General features: G+C 32.7%; 1 long non-coding RNA gene, 2 other non-coding genes and 1 pseudogene across 4 annotated transcripts; 2 read left to right on the top strand and 2 right to left on the bottom strand.

The window, feature by feature from the left end:
* Positions 1-3,512: 3,512 nt before the first annotated feature.
* LOC120201373 lies at positions 3,513-7,170 on the bottom strand. 2 transcript variants are annotated; one of them, XR_005523645.1, is made up of 7 exons: positions 7,156-7,170; positions 6,964-7,030; positions 6,438-6,550; positions 5,529-5,648; positions 4,992-5,060; positions 4,027-4,140; positions 3,513-3,635 (listed from the first exon to the last, which is right to left on the bottom strand). It is a non-coding gene; the product is annotated as an uncharacterized LOC120201373 (long non-coding RNA). The 2 variants fall into 2 exon arrangements; XR_005523644.1 differs by lacking the exon at positions 7,156-7,170 and having other exon boundaries at positions 6,964-7,146.
* A 552-nt stretch (positions 7,171-7,722) lies between these two features.
* LOC120201372 lies at positions 7,723-11,423 on the bottom strand (annotated as a pseudogene).
* An 11,406-nt stretch (positions 11,424-22,829) lies between these two features.
* On the top strand, positions 22,830-22,901 carry TRNAQ-UUG. Its single transcript has one exon. It is a non-coding gene; the product is annotated as a tRNA-Gln (tRNA).
* Positions 22,902-24,090: 1,189 nt separating this feature from the next.
* Positions 24,091-24,162, top strand: TRNAQ-UUG. Its single transcript has one exon. It is a non-coding gene; the product is annotated as a tRNA-Gln (tRNA).
* The last annotated feature ends 215 nt before the right edge of the window (positions 24,163-24,377 follow it).

Below are 24,377 nucleotides of genomic sequence, written 5' to 3'. Positions count from 1 at the left end.
TTTTATTTATTTATATTACTATCATTTTCTTTTATTTATATTTTATTTCTATTCTTTTTATATACGTTAATATATATAAACTTCTTAAATCATTAGCTTCTCTAGTTTTATTTTATTTTTAACTATATATACATATGTTTTTTCTCTAATATTATATGTATACACGTTTCATCATTCTCATTTGCTTTGTATTAAAACACCATATCTCATTATCATTATATTATATATAACCTAACGTTTTGAATTATCACTCCTTTAGGCCCTATCCCCTCTTGTAGATGACCAAACCTTTATCTTTTTTTTAATCCGTATCTTTTTTTTAAAGTTTGCATCCTTTTTTTTATTTTCGGTGGAGTGGCGTTTTTCCTATTTATTATTGTTATTACTTAATAGTTATATATATTGTCATTTTTAGTTTCTCGTGTTTTATTACTATTTTTTTATCCATTTTTTTTCTTTTTCTGTATTTGTATTTGTATTTTTTACTTTTGCTTAATTTTTCTAATTTGTTCTATTAATTTATTAATTATGTGTTTATTTTCATTTTATCAATTTATTATCTTATTTATTTATTTATCTTAGCTTTTTTTTTACTAATTCTATCTTCCTTCTTGCTTGGGTTTATTTATTTTATTCATTTATTCCTTATTTTTCATCTAACATTTTATGATTTTCTTTTAAAGGCATGATTTAAATCCGTCAAAGGTAAGTTTTGGATCGCTATTTTACCTTTTAATTTAAAATGTAATTTTCTTAATCAAAGACAACTGGAAAGTACGTAGTACCGAAAGGACGGTTCAAGGGTGCTAATCATTCCTTAACCGTAACCGACTCCCGAACCCGACACATTTTTGGTAAGACGCAGATCAGGTAAGAAATAGGGTATCCGATCAACCCATTTATTTTTAAATAAATGATCGGTGGCGACTCCCAATCCATTTTCCTAAGTCGAAACCCAATTCCAGGGCCCAACCGAAAGACGGTTACGACACTTACCTTTGTCAACGTGTGATCACAAATTCTATGCCAACAATTGATAAGATTTTCATGGGTCCTGCAAATTCCTTCTCACTCTACAGTGATAATCGATAGATAAATCTTATCACGAAAGGTGTTTTCTTTTCCACTCAAATACTCAATCTGTGAAAATCGATAGGCATGATATGTAAATAATTATAAGGTAAACCACCCCATTAGTCACTCAACTACTAAATTTGTTCTATTTTGTTCACCAAAGTAAAAATCTTATAAATTTAGTCGCTAATTTTACAAATTATTATCAATTTGATCACAACCGTTAAGTTGATAACGAATTTACAGGTAAATTGTTAACAATGGAAACGCACGTGTTATGTTTTGAAAAATCAAGTTGGTAAAATGCTGAAAGAATTTACAAGTAGAGGAGTTGAATGTAGATTTTGTTTTGGTAGATCAGAAGGTCGAAAACGCCATTACAGATAACTAAGCTGTTGCGTCGTTTTATGGGTAGGAGTAGTGTAGAGACGTGTTTATCTCTTGGCTAGTCTAGTCTAGCCTCTCATTTCATTAAGGCTGCTAGGTTATTGCGTCGTTTTCTGCCTACGACTAGGGACTTTTGCTTCTCTTGGCTTCCCTCTCATTGCATTCCATGAATATAGGAATTTGATCATCAGTATTAATTCAATTAAATAAAATTATAAAACAATATTTGTTAATGAAATGTCAATGTAATAAAATGATTTTTTAAGTATTTGTAGATTATGACAAATGTCGTTACTATAAATCTAATAACTAAAAATATAAAAAATGTGTTTATCTTAATCCTAAGTAAATTTAGTTTTATGTGACTCATACATGATATAGATGCATATATATATATATATGTGTGTGTGAAATCATAGCTGGATTAAAAGAGTAAATGCATCATCTCAATGAGATTTTAGTGGTTTATGAAAATGTAATATTAGATATAATTTTATTAAAAAAATAGTTAAGTGAGTAAAATAAAAATATTAAAATAAATAAGATACCAAATAAGTAATTTAGCTTTTATTTTTATATAAATTTGTCACTTTTTTTCTGTATCCGATATTTAACATAGTTTGTCTAGATTTCTTTACAAAAACCGAACAAAATTGATTGCCTGGAATAGTAGGCACCGTCACTAGGGAGGATTTAACAAGGTTAACCCTTCCCGCCGTAGAAAAGAGAGCATCCCGTAATTAGTGCACAAGTTTTGTACAACAACCGTAGTTTTAGACCAAATTTCCATAAACATCCCTTCCAAACCTGCCAAAGAATGATTCTCCGATGACTGGTCAACCTCCTTCCTTAATGGTTTGGCAAGTCAAGTTAAAACTAATTACTCGAGGAGTGAAAATGAGCATACATTCCTCAATATATCAACCTTTCAAAATATTCCCAAATCCATACGTACATAAAACATAACCTAACCTAACCAAGTGAAACATCTTAGTAGTTGAGGTAAAAAATTACTCCTACTCTGTAAAAAAATACATAATTAACGTGAAAAACTTATCTACCCACTTAAATAATAATTAACTTTAAATTATTCTATTTCCATCTTGATAATTATTTTTTTAATTAAAAATTATATTTTAATTTCTTATCTCAAATTACTCAAAATGTTATCTTTATTAAAATGTTTCTTACGGATTAAACCCATCTGGTGATCTTAGTACTTAAAAAGAATGTTATTCTCTCAAGAGATATTGGGTTCGAACAATTACGTATACAGGGTATGTATACATTACCAATGACTAAGAAATATTATGAATAGATATTATCTTGTAATCACCCTATATTAAATTACAAAAAATTAAATGAATTTAGTAATTAAAATTGAAAATTTTAAATTAAAGATAATGCAATTTTTTTCATAACAATTAAATATTTGATAGGATTAGTTCGAACCTTGAATCATTTATGATCTATGATACTTCAATAAAAGGATAAATAATTTTAGAAATTATTAAAAAATCATAATAGCTATATACTTTTAATCAACACTTATAATTGTTGTGGGTGTATGAATCTATACACTAATAATATATCAAATATAAACCCATTTTGTTTATAATCATAAAACTTTTATGAAACATTGAAACACACTTAAGCCGAGTATATTACATCTCCATTCATTGTTCAATCCACCGTATAACTACAATGAGGTTAGGTCGTTAAAGGTGTCATGAGGTTTCTGCATTACCTGAACCGACTGCCAGAAGGTTGAATTCGCGCTCCAGACCCCATGTAGACTCGTTCTGGCTGTGAGTGAAGGTATATTACTGAAAGTACCCGTTGTATGCTATCAACGATAATACAGCCCTAGAAATGAAAAGCGAAAACAGTTGGAGTAAATCCAAAAACCATGTACATTGATGCATGCCAGCTTTCAACAAATGCGCTATGTACTCTAAGACTCCCTTATAGAGAAACCCCTACCCTCCTTTCTGAGTTGGCATTATTTTAATGTTATGATCTAATAACGAAAGGAAACCGTAAATGAAAGCAAAAGGAAATGAGTACATGATACAATTTTGAAGTAGAGACACATCCAAGGACTGACCTACACAATGCGATCTCGGATGAGAATGAATCAGCCACTTTTGTCCACCTTGCGTACCACCGCATAGCTGCACCAGAGAAATGCAACTTTATAGCACACAAATGTTGTGGATGGTTATCTAGCCAAAACCATTTAACAAGGAATAAATAATATTGATAATGGTTTCTAGATAGAATCTGATCAACATATTTCTCTGCTAAGGAGCTTGAACGAGTTTTACGTACCATCATAGTCTAGTTTCCCCTCATAAACATATTTAGCCAGGACATATTTGAGCATTGCTCAAGGAAAAGATATGTAAATTAGCTTAAACATATTCACTTGATCAGTATTTAAACAACTTGAAGTGTTACTTAGGATAATAGGGATCATGATTCATGAGGTTGCCCCCAGTGAAGCTGTTCCCTACTGTACTAATGAGCTAACAAATACTTTAAATCGGGTATAATGTGCTTTACTTTCTGACTCCCGCAGAAACAGCATTCTGAAGCACATGACGGTGAGCTGGGTCTAGTGCACCATTCACAGAATCGGGTAGTATTGATCCAAGAAAACTAGCCGACTTTTTGCTCCTGCTTAGCAGTACAAATTTGAGAAAGGTCACATAACTCTGTAAATCATTCATATATATTTATGGGCAGACACGGATGCAATGACAAAAAGGCTACTTAAAACTTACACAAGATATGTTACTTCTTTTGCATTGAAAAGTATTGAGGATATTTATGACCTTACCACGGATGTAGCAAATTTTCGATGGTCTCCTCTCAGGTTCATTTAAACTATCATAAATTCCCATTAATTATTCAAGCCTGCCAAGTAAAATGTCACTCATGTTTCCTAAATAATCAATAAACTAAAAGTTTTCCTGAAATATTGAGAAAGGAACAAACAGTTCTTCCCATATAAAAGAGCAAACGGACACATTATTCACAAAAAGAACATACGAACTTCAAGTGGTCAAACATGATTAAATATCCTTCAAACCTATTAGTTTCTGTTTTGAGATGCAGTAGAGTACCCGATGGAAGGTACTAAAGGGCAAAGGGTCTCTATATAGATTGTCAACATTAGTTGTACTAAAAGTTAAACATACGTATAAAAAGAAAGAAATACAAAAGGATTGAAACTGAAAAGCCAACAAGATAACATTTTCACCTACAAAGGGACAATCTAAAAGTTAAGGACAAGGGAGCTCCAATATATCCAGAATGTTATATGTCAAAGAAAAGGGATAAAAAAAGGCAAACAGTAAATATATATAATCTACATTATGCTTATACTGTGGAATAAAATTTATAAGATATAAAAATGCTGTAATTTTTAAATTCTTTTATACTACAGGTACTAATTAATAGGCGTGTTGATTGTCAGAAATATTTTCCAGTACACACTAGAAAGAGATTTTATTTGTAGTCCTCACCTCTGATTTGTCTCAAACCCCAGAGAAGATATGAACAGAACCTGAAGAGCTTAGCGGCTGCAAAAATATCTGGAAGTCGTAATGATGGAGAAAATGAGAATGAAAATATGGTTGATGGGTATGATCCCCTCTGAAAACTGTATGACAGAAACTAAAAGATGGCTGGATTCCATATATGAAGTTAAAATTTAAGGGGACATAAACTCTAATAGCATGCTACTAAAGGAATTCAGGTTATTACAAGTCAAGTTTACATTCTAATTTTTCGCCTCCAAAGGATAATTTTAGCAATAACAACCTGCATTTACTACTATGTTTCCTAGTACCAAAGACACACTTCATAAATCGAGTCCTATCAAATTGACTGAAAATGACAGTTTGTCTTTGCAATTCAGCAGCATGAGGATGTCATCTAATCTCATGATTACTTTCCTTTTTTCAAGTAGCAAGGAATAATTGTAGCTCTAACAGCCTCCATTACTAAATGATCTAGTACAAAAGACACTTCATATATGAGTCTCATCAATTATTCTGTACCTTAGTTGCTTCTAAAACCAGATGAACTCTGATTATGGTTCCCTGTTCAGATGCTGTTGCAATGTACTTCCCATTGGTAGATAAAGCAATTGCAGCCAAAGGAGACCGGTGAGCATCTATCTACAGTTGATTCAATTAATGCAAAATATAAAAAGTGACTGATCTAAAGGATTAAATAGCACAGAGGAAAAAATCTCTCTTCCATTCAGGGTAATCTTATAATTGTCTATGCAATATTAAAAAACAGAGAAGTTGATATCAAATGAGTAGAAATGGTCATTCCCAGCTCAAACGAAGTACTATATTGGTGAAAAAAGATGAATTCCTATACATTGAATAATTTCCGTACATCAGGGCATGTATACATGAATAAGAAATTAACTGAAACTAACTATCTTTATAACTATTTACTTAGCTGGCATAACAACTAAGACTAACTCTAGTTATTAAGAAGGTTAACAGTAGGAATACCCAAACTAGAAACTTTCAGCTCCTAAAATTATTGATTCTCAGTGACAGCAAGGTAAATACAAAGAATATATGATAAGGGAAGGGTAACTATTAAAAATAGATGCCAAGGTTCTTGAGCTATTCATCCCTTGCTCATAGTTTATATTCACATGAGCTGCTTTACTTTTTTCTTTAAGAAATGGTTTTCATAATTTAATTACTTTGCACATGACAGCTAGTACATCTAATGTGCTTTTATATTAAAAAGAAAACTCGAGAATAATATCACATTAAATGCACTACAGTTGGGGATAAGAAAATATTGCAGAATGTTGTCACTTGTCCTATGAGTAAATATACTTGTATGAACCAACTTAATTACTCTTTCAAAATTTTGATTATTTTCTATGTCGTAGGTCAAATTTCTAGAGTATAAAATAAGAAAGTTTCTATCACAACCTCACAATGCAGCTGAAGCTCCATGACATTGTGCACTAATACAGCTCCTTTAGTCATGCTGGCAGGAAGAGCCAAGAAGCAACCATCCAAACTAGGGGAGAATGCACAAAGTCCTTAACGAAAGAAAATAACAGAAAATTAAAATTTTATATATATAAAACCTTCATGAACCAAATAAAGAAAATGTTATTTGTTCAGTGAGTATTTACATAACTCGACGCTTTCCAGTTACCACAACTGTACTATTTTCAAGTTCATAATTAACTATTAACAATCACCCTTCCAGATAAGTTTTTCATAGATTAGATGCTCTCATTGTTCTTCAAAAGCCCAATGATTCACGGAGCTCGATGATTAAAATATGAAACTCTAACACACAATCTGTTTCTCTATCTTTTATTTGAGAACAGTCTATGATCCATTTCTTACCTCAATCTAGTCCGTAATATTCATAAGAGATTTGAGCTATTAACCGAAAGGATATCCAAAAATAAGAAGTGGATGATTTTGAAGGACAGAAAATAACCTGGCTACAAGTCAACTTTTGCATACCTCAGAGTGGAATAATAGTCATGCTCTCTTGCAACAAGTTACTGCATTAAGAAATAATTCAGACGCCAACATAACTCTACCCAAAGGAGTTCAGCGAAAAAGGAGAAGAAAGAAATTACTCTTTGGCTTTGAACACAGTGCTTTGCTTGACAAGGATGATGGAAACCTTTTCAACCCAAAGTCGTCATCTCTTGAATTCGATTTTTTTTAAGATTTATGAGATAATTGGGATAGTGTCATCTCTTACATACAAATTATATCATATACCGAATCGAAAATTTCATTAAAACTCAAATAGATAATATATAAAAAATTTAATTTTCTAAATTAAATAATTAATAATTTTAATTTCTATAAGTCATTTTTTAAAAAAGATTTTTATATACTTAAAATTTATATTTAAACCTTAAATTCAAGATTGAATTGAGTTTAATATCTATAAGTTGAAGTTAAGTTTTAATTTTAAAATTTTGAACTCGAATCGAATAAACAAATTTTAAACACGTAAACTTTTGAATCGCTCGAACTCTCTCGAGTATACTTGGTGTGAGTATACTTAAACTTGATACATAACCCTATACAAACTTACTTAAAAAATAAGATAAAACCAACATAAAACTGTGATGGATATATTTAAATTACAATCCCCGAATATACATATATAATCTTAACATCAAAGTTTTCAAACTTGTAAAGAATCTAATAAAGAATTCCTACTCCCTATATATTTCACTTTTTTACCTTGGACCGGAGAGTTCCATGGCATAGGAATCCAAAGAATGTTCATCATCATCATCAATTCCTGTGCCCAACATGCTTCTCGATTCATCATAACTCTTTCCATCATGTTTTGATCCACTGGTAGGGGGTGGCATACTTTTGTTGCCCAAGCTGTGAGGAAAGTGGTTCAAGGTGGTATCGCTATGATTATGCGAAGCAGCCCATTTCTCAGCAAGGCCATCGCCTTCGAGCATCCGGCCCACTTCGGACATTCTCGGTCGGTGGGCCGGAAGGTACTGAGTGCATAGCAAAGCCACTTGAAGCATCTCCCCCACTTCTATCCTGTCATAGTTGTTCCCTAGCTCTCTGTCCACCAATACTTCCACTTTCTTTTCTTGCTGTATTTTCTTTACCTGTCACAATGAAATTCCGAATGTTTCTCCATCAGCTTGATTTCAACTTTTTAGTATGATAAAAAGTTCAAATTCCTAATACATCTTCCCCAAAGAGTATAAAAGGAGATTCTTTCATGCAAAGGTACCGACTTAGAGGATAAATGAAGGTAAACTATGACTAGTTAACAAAAACAATCAGCAGTCATCCTAAACCTGAAGGTTTTCCGGAAAAATTATCCTCGATCCTTTTACCAGAAAAATCATCTAGCATGCCTAGAGAGGTCTTAGGGGATCATGCAAATGGAAAGCAAGACATAAATATCGCTATAGTTGCTGAGCAAACTAACCCATTCAAGCATTGCTCCTTTCTGACTAACTGTTTTTCCAAACTCGAGAGCTCTCATTCCAGTTATGAGCTCTATCAAGAGAATGCCAAACCCAAACACATCAGTTTCTCCGAAGACTGGCCAGTTGAAAGGTACTCAGGCGCAATGTGCCCAACGGTGCCACGGACAGCAGTGGTGACATGGGAATCTGCATGATCGAGGAGTTTTGCAAGGCCGAAGTCACCAACAATAGCTTCACAATAATCATCCAGAAGAACATTAGCTGCCTTCACATCTCTGTGGATTATTTTTGGATCACATTGCTCATGTAGGTAAAGAAGTCCCCTCGCAGCTCCAACCGCAATCCTCTTCCTCGTATTCCAGTCTAGAGCCGGTTTTCCTGCCAAACCCAATTCAATTACATTAGAGGTATGCTAAGTTGTCCTCGAATCTAATAAGAACATATCATATTCCTCATTTCCAGTCTTAGATTACAGCCTATTAAGCTAACCCATTTTAGTTTGCTACCCATGTTGAAATAAGCAATTAAACCATAGCAGCTATGAAACTCGAGAAAGTTAGATAGGCAAACATTTATAAAACACGTGAACCGGCTGTAAAGAATGGATCCTCCCTCTTGGTATTTATTATTTCATAGTCAACCCAACTGAATTGAAATGAAAATACAGTAAATAAATGATGCCCAAAATGACCGCCTACAAGGGTTGGACTAACATTTAATGAAGACTTTTCTCAACTGGAAACTATTTGGAACAACAAATAAATTTAAAAAGAATAAAAAAGGGAATAATTACTACAAACACGGTCGGGATCCACAAACTGGACCATAATTTTTCACATTTCGTGCAATGGTGGTCCATGGTAATATTAGTCATTGAAAGTGCAACAATGTAGTGGTTGTGCAGTCATTCACCAAACAAAATAGGTAATCAACTTGTCCGGCATGAGAATTGAACGAGAGAAGTTACTGAAAAGCTAGGACTAACCTCTGAGCCTGGATGCCACACTGCCATTAGACATGTACGGGTAGACGAGAAGTCTCTCGTTAGAAGTAGCAAGGTATCCAATTAAACGAAGCAGATTACGGTGAACCGCCAAGTTGATCATCTCCAACTCAGTCCTGAATTGCGACTCCCCAAAACTTCCGGTCAAGTCTTTTAGCCGCTTCACAGCCACAAGAGTATTGTCTCCCAACTTTCCCTTGTAGACATTACCAAAACCTCCTGTCCCTAGTATGTTCTTGGAACTGAAGTTGTCCGTTGCAAGCTGAAGTTCCCTGAAAGTGAAGTTTCTAAGGTTACCGAGGCTAACAAGGCCCTCTTCCTGTTTGTCTGCAATATACATGTGACAATATTAAATCACTTTAAACATCCATATAAAAGAAACAAATTTAACATTTATTTAGTTGTCACCAACCATTATATTCAAAATCGTTAGCCTTTTCCGTTTCTTTCTGTGACAAAATAGTGCAAATGCGAGGAGTATGAGAAAGGCAAAACTGAGGCTGATTCCGAGTGTAATAGCTACCCTCTTAGATTTTTGCTCCCCTAATTCACGAGGCAAAATAAGAAATACATACATAAACCATTAGTAAGGAAAGGATAAATAGTTGAGGAGTGTTGCAAGTAGGTTTGAAGAGAGTTACCATTTGATGAAACCAAGGAAAATGAGAAGGGAACAGCGTCGGCAGTTCCTGAACAAACTTCAGTAGAGCTGCTTCCACAAATCAATGGATTTCCCACAATACTACAATCCATCCACCAATATGCAAAATTAGAACTAAATGATTATATTAATTTATCAGAGAGCTTCAGCAAATAATCATACTTGAAAGTTCTGTCAGGGAACTTGGGTACAGGTCCACTGAGATTGTTATAAGAAAAGTCCCTAAACACCAATAATCAGATTCTGAAAATCAAAGCAGCGGTTGGAGAAATAGATGGAAAATGAAGAAATCCACGCTTACAAGAAAGCAAGTTGAGGGATTTTTGTTAAAGATGCAGGAAAAGGCCCAGACAAGCTATTGTTGTTCACCCTCCTACTCTCATTACCGGACAGAATGAAATGTACTCAGATGCCATAATCACAGTTAAAAATAACACAAACATTTCACAAACAGGAAATGCAAACATAAAAGCATATGATTTGAATCTACAGCAAGATTTTTACTACAATTTAGGACCCCATCCTAGAAATCTATTAAACTCTACGTTCCTTGGCATACGAACAGAAAACCAGTGAAAAAAACTTACAGGTACTGCAAACTATTTAGCTGTCCAAATGACCCTGGAACTTCACTGGTGAATCGGTTGTTAGATAGATCCAAAGTCTGCAGTTTCGGAAGAGACCCAAGCTCGGGTGGAATTTTACCAGATAAGTTGTTGTTTTGCAGCAACCTTCATCAAAGAAACAAAAAATAAAAATGCTAATTCAGAGCAACAGGAAAACAAATTTGTGATGTCTTCTTACACTTGGTGAAGATTGGTGAGATTTCTTATTGTCCCGGACAAAGTTCCTGATAACGACTGACTTGGAGCTCCCCTGAACCAAAAAACAAAGCAAACATTAACAGAAGAAGAAAAAGAAATTAAAGAAACAAGTGTTGAATAGAGTAGAGAAACTAACAGGCCAATAACAAGATTTTCAGAAGAGCAAGTGATCATTGCCCAACTACAAGGATCAACAGAGTCTTCATCCCAGTTATTTAACACCCCGTGTGGATCATTCAACTCTCTCCTTAAACTTATCAATGCTTCCACTACAAAAACATAAGGAAAAATATCAAACCCCAGGACAAAAATTACTTTAAAAACAAGCAAATGAATTATCACCTACCTTCATGGTTGCGAGGCTCATATGACAAAGAAACAGTAGAAGAAGAAAGGATGATGAAGAAGAGAAGATAAAGACCCATTTTCTTACCACTCAACAAAATCAAAAATGCTAGTGAAAGACCAACATTCTCTCTGGTTTTAAATTCTGGGTCTTCTAAACAAAAAAAAACTTGTCACCCTTTTTCTTTTCCCTGCGGCCAGGCTTGCTTTATTGGGTTCTTAACTGAGTCACCCTCTCTCTTTTTCTCAGTCCACAAACTCAACTTTTGAAATAAACAATACCTAATACTTGTCATAAACAAAGTAAAAGCCTAAATAGTAAAGACTGTCCATTTTCATTTCGTTTCCTGTAAAAATTTCGAAAAAGAAAACTGAAATATAGAAAATCAGGTGGGTGATACGGGTGTCAGGGCGAGAGTGTGCAGAAATTGAGAGAGAGACGTGAGTACTTGTAAAATTTGTACTCACTGGACTCCACTGCTTCACTAACATGCACCCATTATTTATTTATTTATTTTTAAAATATTTTGATTCACTTTTTCTACTATTTCACTAACGTTGGAGAAGAAATAAAGGCAGTGAACCAAAATGGAGGAGGGTATGTCATTCGTATGGGGCTGATACTAATGTTTTAATATATTAAACATTATAAAAAATCAATTTAATTCGTTATAAATATTATTTTTTAAATTATAGCATCAATATTTATAGTTAAAATATTATTATACTCCTGTTTTAAGAAAAACTGTTTTAGGGTTTTTGAGGGGTAGGCTATGTGTTTGGTGTAGCTACACTCTAGTAATCAACTCATCATTATAACCTACGTTTTTGTTTTACTTATTTTCATTTTATAATGGTATATTGATATGATACGTAAGAGTATGTTTCTCTACTTTTTATTGGATGTGAAATATGACATGAAATATGCCTGCAAAGCTTCATTGTTCACCGCAAGAAGAAACCCAGAATAGATCAAGGACGTTTATTATATTAAGCATTTAATTTAAAAGTAGTCGCATTATTATAAAAAAAAGTGCTGGTAATGATCAAAACTTGATGGACTGAGCCTAGTTAAATTATAAGATATATTATATTTTTTAATAAATAAATAAAAACCCTATAAAAGTTAATGATATAGTCCATGTAGCATTGATGGCAGGTTGGTTTTTGGAGCAGAAGAGCAAGCGATGCATGCAGTCGAAATGACCTAAATATCACCCTATAATCTTAATATGCCTAATATAACATTGTTTGTCCAAGTAACATCTTTTCTGCTGATGTGGAAATAAGGATCGCTTTCGGGACCACGCTTTAACGAGATTTTTGTTGACTTAGCTAACATGCGGGTAAGGCGCATTTCAGGAAATGAGTCTTACATAAATTTCTGCTTACTGAGATGTCATGCGGGTAAGGTGCGTTTCAGGGGCGTTTTAAAGGGATTCGATGACAAGTGTATTAGTAATATTTAATCCCACGTAACCAAAACCTTTTACATAATAAATTATTAATTTATAATAACCCTAAACTCTTACCCTAAATTTTAAAAAAAAGCACGTCCCTTGAAACGTTATTTTTGTCGTGACGCCACATCAGTTGGAAAGAACTTCTTCGGAAATACACCTTATATTCACATCAGCAAATCTCATTAAAGAGCGTTCCCTTGAGCGTTTTTTTATTGTAACATCATTCGAAAAGGTGTTATTTTAGAAAATATTTATCAAACAATGTTATATCGGTCATATTAGAATTATAGGGTGATATTTAGGTCAAATTGCCATGCATGCATGCATTCAATGTTCATGAATTGACGATTATTATATACATAATTTCCATTAAAAAATAGCCTATAGCTATTCTGAACTGAAAACTGGTCAGAGAGGACGAAGCAAGATATGTATGAATGCCCCAAAATAAGCATCAATTTGGAAATAAGTGTCCACGTCAACTAATTTTAATTAATTGGCCGGAATCTCATTTCAGGTAATATTTTATTATAAATAGTAGATTTTTTTAGTTATATTACAGGGAATGTCATTACCTCTTTTTCCTTAGGTATTGTAACATGATCGGCGTTTTAGACTAAAATACCCTTAATTTTATTTTTTTCAAAAATATCATTCTTCTGTCATTGAATAATAAAAATTATACGAAGGTTAAACTATAAATTTATCCTTAAATTATTTTAGATTTACAAAAAAAATCTATAATTAAAATTTTATATGAAATTCAGGGGTTAAAATTTTTTTACCCTTTCATTAAACCTTTTTTATATTTTTAATTTTGTAAAAAAATTATATAAATATTATGAATTTAATTTTTTAAAGAAAATATATAAATATTTTACAATTTGTAATATTATACAAATATATAATAAGGACAATTTGGTCAATATATATTCCAATAATCTTTTATTCTTTTAACCAAACACGGTAATCTTACATTCTTGCTAAACCAACCAAACACAACATACAACATTGGTAATCTTTTATTCCTACTGGTAATCTTACATTCCGTGAACTAAACGCACCCTTATCCTTTTCCAAAAACCACAGCAATTCTAAAATAAGTGTGGCAAGAAAAATTACATAAATTATTACCAGTTGTTAATGTTTTTTTATATTTAAATATTTGTATCGCCAAGAAAGAATTTTACACAAAAATGTTGTATGTCGTCTAATTGATTAAAATCTATATGTATAAAAGGTGGTTATATGCGTTTTAAAATTAAAAAAATATAAAAAATAAATTTTAAGAATATTTATAAAATATTAAAATTTTAAATAATTTTATTAAAGAAGTTTCCGATTCCTTCATCGATTTAAGTCTACTATTATTAGTTAAATATATAGATTTTATTAAATAATTTTATTAAAGAAGTTTCCGATTCCTTAATTCAAATTTTAGCCTTCGAAGTATAGTTTTAAGAATGTGACGTGTGGTATATTATTATTAGATATTAATAGTAGACGAGTCATAATAAGATCATCATTATCTTATGTAAGATGCACATTAAGAACCATTAGAGCTTTATTAGGTTTCATTGTCAATTTTCTTTTCTTTTTATTAGGTTAATGATATACTTTCTCCGGGATAGTAAATTTTCAGCAAGCCGCTAAAAACAAGCATGTTGTGAGGACAATCATACTGTAAATGCAATCGTCTCAAACGGCGACGTATCAAGACGACATAAAGAATCTGACATACAAAAAACAAATGAGGACCTGAGAACCTAAGACATAAACACTTATTAAAGAAAATAACAACATTTAAGAACTTATTTAACACGGAGATAATCGTATCACGTGTTCTCAAAGTATGACTTTCGTTTTAAATTGGTTCGTAAACTTTTAAATGTTCCAACTTCATCCCTAAACTATCATTCTAAAATAGTCCTCCAACTTTTGAATATTCCAATTTCATCCCCAAATTATGATCTTCATTCTAAATTTGGTCCCCAAACTTATTTAACATTACAATTTCATCCCAAAATATACATATATACCAATCAAATCCCTTGTTAATAAATTTGTTAGGCTAAGTTATATTATTATATGTTTAAAAAAAACAAAAATTAGGTTTAACTTTAGTTGAAACGAATTACATATTTGGATTAATTTGAGGATGAAGTTAGAATATTCAAAAGTTTGGGGACTGATTTAGAAAGAGGGTCATAGTTTATGGATAAAATTAGAATGTTCTAAAGTTTAAGGACTAAATTAGAATGAGAGTCATAGTTTGAGGATGAAATTAAAACATTCAAAAGTGTACGGACCAATTCAAAATGAAAATTATAGTTTGGTAACATATTACGCAATTAATTCTTTAACATATTAACCTAAGACATTAAAATTTAAGAATAGAAAATGGTAGTTATGTGGCACAACTTAATAATTTACGAAAAATAGGGTGATCGAACATGTAAAAAAACCAATAATATTTTAAGTTAAACACAACTTAAAATATTAAATTCTTTATAATATTTTCGGGTGAACTTATAATGTTATATTCTTCATAATAATTTTGGTTGACAACCAAATATGTTAAATTATTCGTAACATTTTCGACTATCTCTAAAATATTACGAATAATATAATATTTTAGATTGGGCGACATTTTAGATCGTACATAATCTAAAATATTACGACTTTGAATATTATTTTTGGTCGCATCCATCTTCATAAATTTTTTTAATCTTAAATCATAGTGTATTTTTTTAGACTTTCGCAATAACCCCCCCCCCCAAATTTTAATTATTGGAATTTGATTTCCTAACCAAAGCTTTAAAATTCAAATCGTAAAGGCATCACGTCATCTTCCAACAAAACCCAATAGTGGCACTAGGATGGGCATGGGTCGGGTTTTTGGTCCACCCGTCCCGACCCGAGAACAAGAGAGCATCCACTCTAGACCCGACCAAAACAAGGTTTCACCCGATCCTACCTGAATATATGACATAGAAACCCAACCCGACCCGAAATAATAAAAAAATTATTTTTATTTAATAAAAATAGTGACTTAATTGAAAGAAATTATATATAGAGGGGTATTATTGTAATTATTCTTAAATATATATGGTAAAATTATATATTTTTTCGGGTCAGATCAGGTCAGATTTTTTCAACCTAAAACCGAACCTGACCCAAACCCGATTTTTTTTTATAAAAAAATTTGACCCGATCGGGTTAGGTTTAAATGCCCATCCCTAAGTGGCACGCTCGTGAGGGAGTGTGAATAAGCAAAAACATCCACCCATCCCCAAAAAGGAAGCTAAAGCTTAAAAGAGAAGAGAAGCAACAGCACAACATGAGGGAAGTGAATCGTTTTCTTTTTCCTTCGAATAAATAATAAAAATTATATCAAAATAATGTTAAAAAAAACCCACCGCAATCGTTTTGGTTATAGACAGGTGTGCCCCATTGTCAATGGAGTCTGGCAATAGTAATTTTTAATATTGTTTCTAATGTTTTATTTTCTGCATTGAAATTCTAAAACAAAACAAATCAAATCTTTATTGGAGTGCGTTTATTCTCTTCTTCCATGCCCATGGAATTGATGCTTCCACGTCGGCTGTTATTTTCAGCTATTTCAGTGCCTAAAAAAACAAAAAAGGTTTAATATATCAATCTGCCTACGAGTTTGGCAATTTTTTTAACTTGGTACTTGAACTTTCTTTTTAGTACCTAAACTTGGAAAATTTTCTCAGATTAGTACCTAGTGTTAACATGGAATTTCAAAAACTAATTAGGTTGTGACATGTGGCAATTATAACGTCAATATTTGGATGTCCAATGCCAGGTAACCCATGTACCAATTTGAAAATTAAAGTGGTCTAAAAAGTATTCATGTACCAAGTTGAGAAAACATGACAAATATTTAGGCCTCGTTTGATATATTAAGCCTGTATATAGGTCCCATCGTGTTATTAGTCCATGTACTATGCATAAGTTATGAATTTAGTCCATGCATTATAATTTGATCAATATTAATCTCTATACTTTTTTCAATTTTAAAATTTCAGTCATGAAATCAATTAATATATGGATATTATGACTAAGTTATAAGGATTTAAAATGTTCAAAGTATAAAACATGAACTATACGATTACATTATAGAATATGAACTATATCTCTAATTTATGCATAATATAATGACTAACAACAATTTTTTTGTAGATTTCACGATTATTATTTGAGTCCGTACTAAAAGTTAAAAATTTAAAAAGTATAGGAATTAAAAATTATAAAATTAAAGTAGAAAGACTTAATCGTAATTTCCTGATGGTACATGGACTGAATAAAGAATTTAACACTAGATATATAAATAAAAGTACAGAAAAAGAAAAGCGGACCATAATAGAATAAAAATAAAAAGCAAAAGCTAAACGCCCGTGCCTTACTTCTTCAACAGCTTTTTTGGGACCCACGATTTACATTGTTTATTTCTAAATTATAATGAATACTTAATATTGTATATTAAGTATAATAATTTTCACCTCAGATCTTTCGGTATTTAATCATACGAACCAATGATCTTAATATTTAAAAAATTGTTGTTATTTTTAAGATTTTGAATTTCAACACCACGTATGTAAATATATATAAAAATTAAATGTCAAACGCTTAAGAGTATGTGAACATATATACTACATTATATTCACCACAAACTAATAACAAAATAAGAAGACTAACTGTTCCTTAAGTCTATTTTTATCTAAGAGGAGACACTATTTGAATAAAGTTATAATGCAAAAATTAAAATAATCTGAAAAAATAATAATAACAGAACAAAACATGAAAAACATTAATCCAAATACACACCAGAAAAACAAAAGCACAGAAACGAGACTGCAAATTATTGATTTGGAATGGACAAGGCCGATCCAATGAGTTTTAATGCCCTGGGCGAGATAATAATTTTATGCCCCTATACTTATACCGTCGTAGAGCGGATTAAAAGTCTTGTACTTGCTCCATCATCTTAATTAGGTCTCTCGTGTTGCTATATGCGTCGAGCAATCCAAACGAGTTGTCAAGTGCCTCTACTGGTTTTACATTTTGTTGATGTTGAGGAGTCCTGTGAGTGTGCGGAGATTGAATGAAACCTGCACATATTGTTTCACCACCACCTTGAGTTGTTTGTAAACACGACGATACTCAGGATGTTTTAAGCTCATTCAGCTCCGTTTCGATTGAATTAAGCTGCAACCTGGAAGGCAAGCTGATGTATCTCACCGGAACATTCACCGCATGAACTACAGATGAGCTTTCCATATTTTCACACCAGAGGTCGACAGATATGTGCTCGGACATCCATAATTCTTGTATATATATTTATGTGAAAGCCATTTGAGGCCAAAGTCCAATTGTAACATCCTCCATACCGGGTTAGTGATTAAAGTGTAAGATTTTAAAATGTCAGTGATCAAATTCAATTAATCGAAAAGTGAAGGAATTAATTAAAGATGTTGGGTATGATGAATTATTAAGTGAATGAGAACTAAAAGGGTAAAAGGGTCATTGAGCAAAGGTAATAATTAAATAATAGATAATGGGTATTATAATATCCAAGTGAAAGAAACAAGAGTTTCCAGATAACTCTTGATTCTTCTTTCTTCTTCAACGTGAGGAGCCCAAGCTAAGGTGAGTTTAATTTCTCTTGATTAATCCTTCAAATTCAAGCATGGTTTTAATTATGGAAGCCTTAAGAAAGATTATAGAAGGAAAAAGAGTTGTAGAAACTCAAAGAATTATAAGTTAAGGGAGATTAAAGGTTAGAAGCCATTGAATGAAATATTGGATTAGAGGTCATAATAAGAATTTGAAGTTGGATTTGACTTGTTATCAAGCTAATTAAGAAGTATAAGGTGATAGAATTAAAGTTAGAACATGTTGGTATTTGAGTATGGTTCTTGAATATCATGTAAAAGATAGGATATTGAGTTTAAGGAAGTGATTATGGAGTAGAAACGAGTTTAATTATGTGTATGAAAGTTAGGAATATTAATGGAAGTGAAGTATGAGGTATGGAGCTAAAAATGAAGGGATTTTCGAGTTCAAAAATGTAATTATGGGCTAGGGGAATCGGTACCCATTCAAGGGGAACCGATACCCCTTCAAGCGAATAAAATTTCCAGAATGTCATGGGGGAACCGATACCCCCACAGGAGGGAACCGATTCCCCCTAAAGGAAAATTGTAAATATTGGTTTAATAAGTTCGTTTAAGTTGCTAGTATCAAATTACAAGGTGTAGGTATCTAATAATTGTCTTAAAATGTATAATTATGTAGATTCAGAGCCTAAACGAGTTCCGGAATCATTGACAAGTAAGATCAATAAAAAGGGAAGATAAGAGATTGGAATGGACTAGTGAGGCCAGGTGAGTGCATACAAGTTAGTTTATGATGTTTAATGGAAATAAGACTTGCGACGAGTCTATTTCCTATATTATAATGCATTAATTTATGATCATAGGCATATGTTTGATTTGGGTATATGATATATACAATATGTGTTAAATGATTGTGTGAATACATGTATTGTGATAAGTATAGGAATTAATATGAATGGTCTATATGATTGCATGGGAATGTGAAATAGGTTATATGATAAGTGGCCATACATGTTAATAGTATAAGTGATCAATTATAAGAATTTATATAATAGATTTATATGACTACAGGAGAAAGGTGATGAGTTAAATAAGATTAGACTATAGAGTAATATGAGAATAATATATTAGTGAAGGGAATTGAGTATAAATGGTGATACCAAACCATAAGATAAGTATTTACTTATAGGATAATATGATATTATATGAATATAATATATAACTTTATGAGGAAGAATTGGGTGTTATATGATTTAGGTATGAAAATGATCTATGCGTAAGTATATTACGTGATTATGTGACTATGTGTGAAATAGAGTAAACTAGGTAAGTATAAGATATGTAAATATATGGCTATGGAACAAAGTATGTAATAATACAATGTTATTTGATTTATGATTTTGATATGTGCATGGATACATGAAATGGATATAGGTTATTATATATGTTACATGATTATATGCATGTGTGATATATGCTATGAGACATGCCCAATGTGAAATGAAATAAGCCAAGTGAATATATGAAATAGGTGAGATATGAATATAAAATCATATGAGAAGTGAAAAGAATTACATGAAAATAGACTAAGTGATTACATGTATATGTGAAAGAAGCTATGAGATTATATGAACATGTGATATGATATGGAATACATGGTTACACATACATATGGTATGTGACAGAAGAGAAATGACAAGTAATGTGAACTGTTAAATGACAATGCCCATGTTATGTGTCATGAGAGCTAGGGGTATAGTTGGCATGCCAAGAGTCGAGGGTCTATGTGGTCCTTCGGGACATATATGTATTCTTTGGAACATGTGTGAAGTCTGGTGAGACACATACTTGATCCCTAGTATATATATATGATTCTTAAGGAATGCTATGTGGTCCTTCGGGACATTGTGGTCCTTCGGGACATATATGTATTCTTTGGAACATGTGTGAAGTCTGGTGAGACACATACTTGATCCTTGACGTATGTATATGATTCTTAAGGAATGATATGTGGTCTTTTGGGACATTGTGGTCCTTCGGGACATATATGTATTCTTTGGAACATGTGTGAAGTCTGGTGAGACACATACTTGATCCTTGGCATATGTATATGATTCTTAAGGAATGATATGTGGTCCTTCGGGACATTGTGGTCCTTCGGGACATATATGTATTCTTTGGAACATGTGTGAAGTCTGGTGAGACGCATACTTGATCTCTAGTATATGTATATGATTCTTAAGGAATGATATGTGGTCCTTATGGACATTATTCTACGCGGCATTACGGTGCAATTCTACGCGGCACTACGGTGCAATTCTATGTGGCACTTCGGTGCATTTATATGAGCTGTGGTGACAGCATTAGTGCACAACCTCCATAAACTCACATATCTATAGTTCTCACATATGTACATGGGCTAATCCAGAGATATGAACAAATATATGTTAGTGGTATGATAAATGTTATAGAAATGATATGATGTTGTGTGTGTATAGTGTTTGATTGAAAAGGTTAAGCATAAAAGTATGTGATTACATGATAAACTGTTAATGATGAGTTATGTGTATGTATGTATTTACTGTAATTAATCTGATATGATTTTATATGATACGAAGAAAGCATGTAATTTGGTATAACATGATAGAACAGAACATGCATGTATTAATATATATTATAAAGTGCATTATAAGTTTTTATGCCTCACTAAGTCTTCGACTTAGCGTGTGATTGTTTCACACGTAGGTTTCGAGAAGAGTAAAGAGTAATGCGGAGCAAGACAGGTCAGTTCTCCTTACCAAATGTCAGATCAGAAAATATATGTACTGTTTATAGAGTGTAGTTGGCATGTAGTCTAAATATATAAATTGTATGAACTCTGATATATTTTGTAAACGTTTTGAATAAGTTAAATGTTATCAAAGTTTTTAAATTACTCACTATTTTATACGAATAAATGTTTGAAAAGTCAATGTGACAATTCGGACTCGTATCCGGGTCGGATACGGGTTGGGGGGTGTTACACCAATCATTGGCAATGTGATAGTGAAGGGTATTTCCCTACAATTGGAAGATCCTTGTAACATATTTTTCCTACAAGTTGCAACCGTTTGTCATTTTTTAATATTACGTTGGGAGAGATGAACAACTGGTACAGGCCGTGTGAGCCGTATGCCTACTCAGTAACTCAATCATTTAGTGTGATACCCTCGTTCCCAACCAGAGTTTATTCATGTCCTCAATAATTAGTTTAAGGACATTCAAGGCTGGCAAGTCATGATTAACCAGAGTAAAGCTTTGTTGTGGACGACTCCTCTATTGCGAGTTAAGTCGGTCTTGTATGAGTTGAGCTTGACATCCTTCGTCATTAAGTTCAAATGTTGCTCGAAATCTGGACTAGGAAGTTATTGTAGACACTCGTTTTTGTTCGGGTTTAAATTTAAACACTTGATTTTAGTTTAATTATGATTAATTTCAGTTAGAAATATATGTGTATATTAAATATAAAAAAATATTAACACTTATTTTCTTCATATTACAGATACTACAAAACCCAATTTGCAGACCTAATTACAAGGAAGTCCGATTATAAAACCCAAGCGCAAGTTGGCCCAATAAGCCCAAATACAACAATTGCATTAGAAACCATAGGAAAACTAAGCTTCAACGACCACCAAAGCAAACTAACGTCCAGTAGAATGACACCAATTAGAACTCAAATAATTTCATTAAAATAAAATTCAAAATTTTAGTTTGAGGTTTGAGATGTTTCTTTTCATCTCCCTGGCCAATTTCTTTTGCAACATAAATGATGTAAAACATAAACTGATGCCCCTATATGTTGCCTTAGGCCATCGCCCCTACATACTGCCCTGGGCCGTCGCCCATCTGGCACATGTATTGAGTCGGTCCTGGGAATGGACAAATGGTGGCAACCCAAACAAGAAAATTAAATTCATGCTTCATTAGTACATCAGGATGAACATTAGAGAGATTGAACTCTGAGAGAAGAAGAAAACAATAAAAAGATAGAGCCATACCCCTCTAATATCACGACCACCGCCGCCACCACCTGTCATAAAGGGAAGTTGAAGAAGAAGATCGAAAAGAGAAGTAGTTGTGATGATTGGAGTTGGAAGAAAATGTGGTTCCTTTATAGTTCTCCCGTGCTTCATATGAGTCACCAAACAAGTTCTCTCTCAATCTTGCTTCAACTATGTATATTTCACCACTCTTGAAGTTGAAGCAAAGTCCATTTGCCTTCTTTTTTCTCTCCACATCATTAAAATCATAAGCACAAATAACCAGAGAAAGCAAAATGTGCGTTCTTTCAAACACTTCCCAAAGAAAAAAAAAATACTAACAGAAGAAAACACAGAAGAACCTAGTTAGAGAAAAATATAATAATAGTAATTATGAGAAAAAAAACAACGGTTGGTTCTATGGTGTAGTGGTTAGCACTCTGGACTTTGAATCCAGCGACCTGGGTTCGACTCCTGGTAGGACCTTATATTCTCTTTCTGATTTTCTAGGATGGCCTGTGTCTTTGTACGTTATTCTATTTTTTTTAAATAAACTACAACTTTTACATCGCACTTGTTTTAATTTTATCTAGTTTTGATTATCAGTCTTGAAAACATTATGTGTTAATCACTTACATTATTAATTTGTTATATTTTAATCACTTACAAGTTTACGCACACTCATCTGATCTACATCATTCTATATGGTTCAATAACAATTGTGTCAATTGAACTAACGTTCAATCTTTTTCACATATAATTTTTATGACCCTTCGATATTTTTGTATAGATCAAGTTAGGCCTTGATTATATCCAGAATCAAGTCAAACCAGACTCCTAATTAAGTAGGGGGCAAGCTCTCCCAACGTTGTTTTTCATCCACAAGGTTAAAACCTAAGACCTGGCATTAAAGTTCACATCACTCAATCAAACAAACATGAATAAACACACTTTATTAAGAAGAAGAAAAAAAGAATGAGCCAGGTTGGAAATGCATTAAATACTTGGGGACCCTCGACATTAATTTCACTCATCAAGTCATCTGTTTAGTATAGAAAAAGCTTGTACGCACAGCATTTGATCAGCTGTAATGGAAAACCTGGCTATATCTCCAGTTGAAATAATTCGGTTGAATTGATAATCCTCCTCCAGAACCATGTGCTCCAACATCATATGAATAATTCTACATCCACTGAATTATATGGTTGGTGACATTAATTTATCCAATCACGCTAAACCATGATGGAGCACTGCTAGTTTCTTGTTGTCAAGTTATTTTCTACTTCAACATAGGCCAACAATAAAGAGAAGAGATTGAGCCATGTCCCGTTAATATCACGGCCGCCTAGAAGATTGCAATGATTGGAGTTGGAAGAAAATGGGGTTCCTTCTATAATTCTCTCCCATGCTTCATATGAGCCGCCAAACAAGTTCTTTCATGGAAAAAGCTCAATCTTGCTTCAAGTCTGCATTTTTCACTCGAAGTAAAATCTCTTTGCTTCTATTTTGGTATCCACCAAAGGCCTATCATCATTAAAATCATAAGCACAACGAACGAGAGAAAACAAAATGTGAGTTCTTTCACATACTACTTCCCAAAAAACAAACGAAAAGCACAGAACCTAGTAAGAAAAATAGAAATTTTATTTTAATGAGAAAAAAAAGAACATCGGTTGGTTCTATGGTGTAGTGGTTAGCACTCTGGACTTTGAATCCAGCGACCTGGGTTCGACTCCCGGTAGGACCTTTTTTTCTGCTTGTTTTGGATGAATGAATTAAATCTCACGTTTTTTTAAAATTATTCTCTTTTCCTTGACAAAAGCTTCCTTCGTAGGGTTTTCCTTCCAACAGTGAATACGTAAAGATTCAATGACGACGATGATGATGAAGACGCTGCTGAGATCATTGAGATGTCATCGATAGAGAGAAAGGAAAGAGACATGCTAGATATAAGCCTTGACA

Source organism: Hibiscus syriacus, unplaced genomic scaffold (assembly GCF_006381635.1).
Source record: "Hibiscus syriacus cultivar Baekdansim isolate YM2019G1 unplaced genomic scaffold, ASM638163v2 tig00007179_pilon, whole genome shotgun sequence".
Lineage (NCBI taxonomy): Eukaryota > Viridiplantae > Streptophyta > Magnoliopsida > Malvales > Malvaceae > Hibiscus > Hibiscus syriacus.
This window is presented reverse-complemented; position numbering and strand designations above follow the sequence as displayed.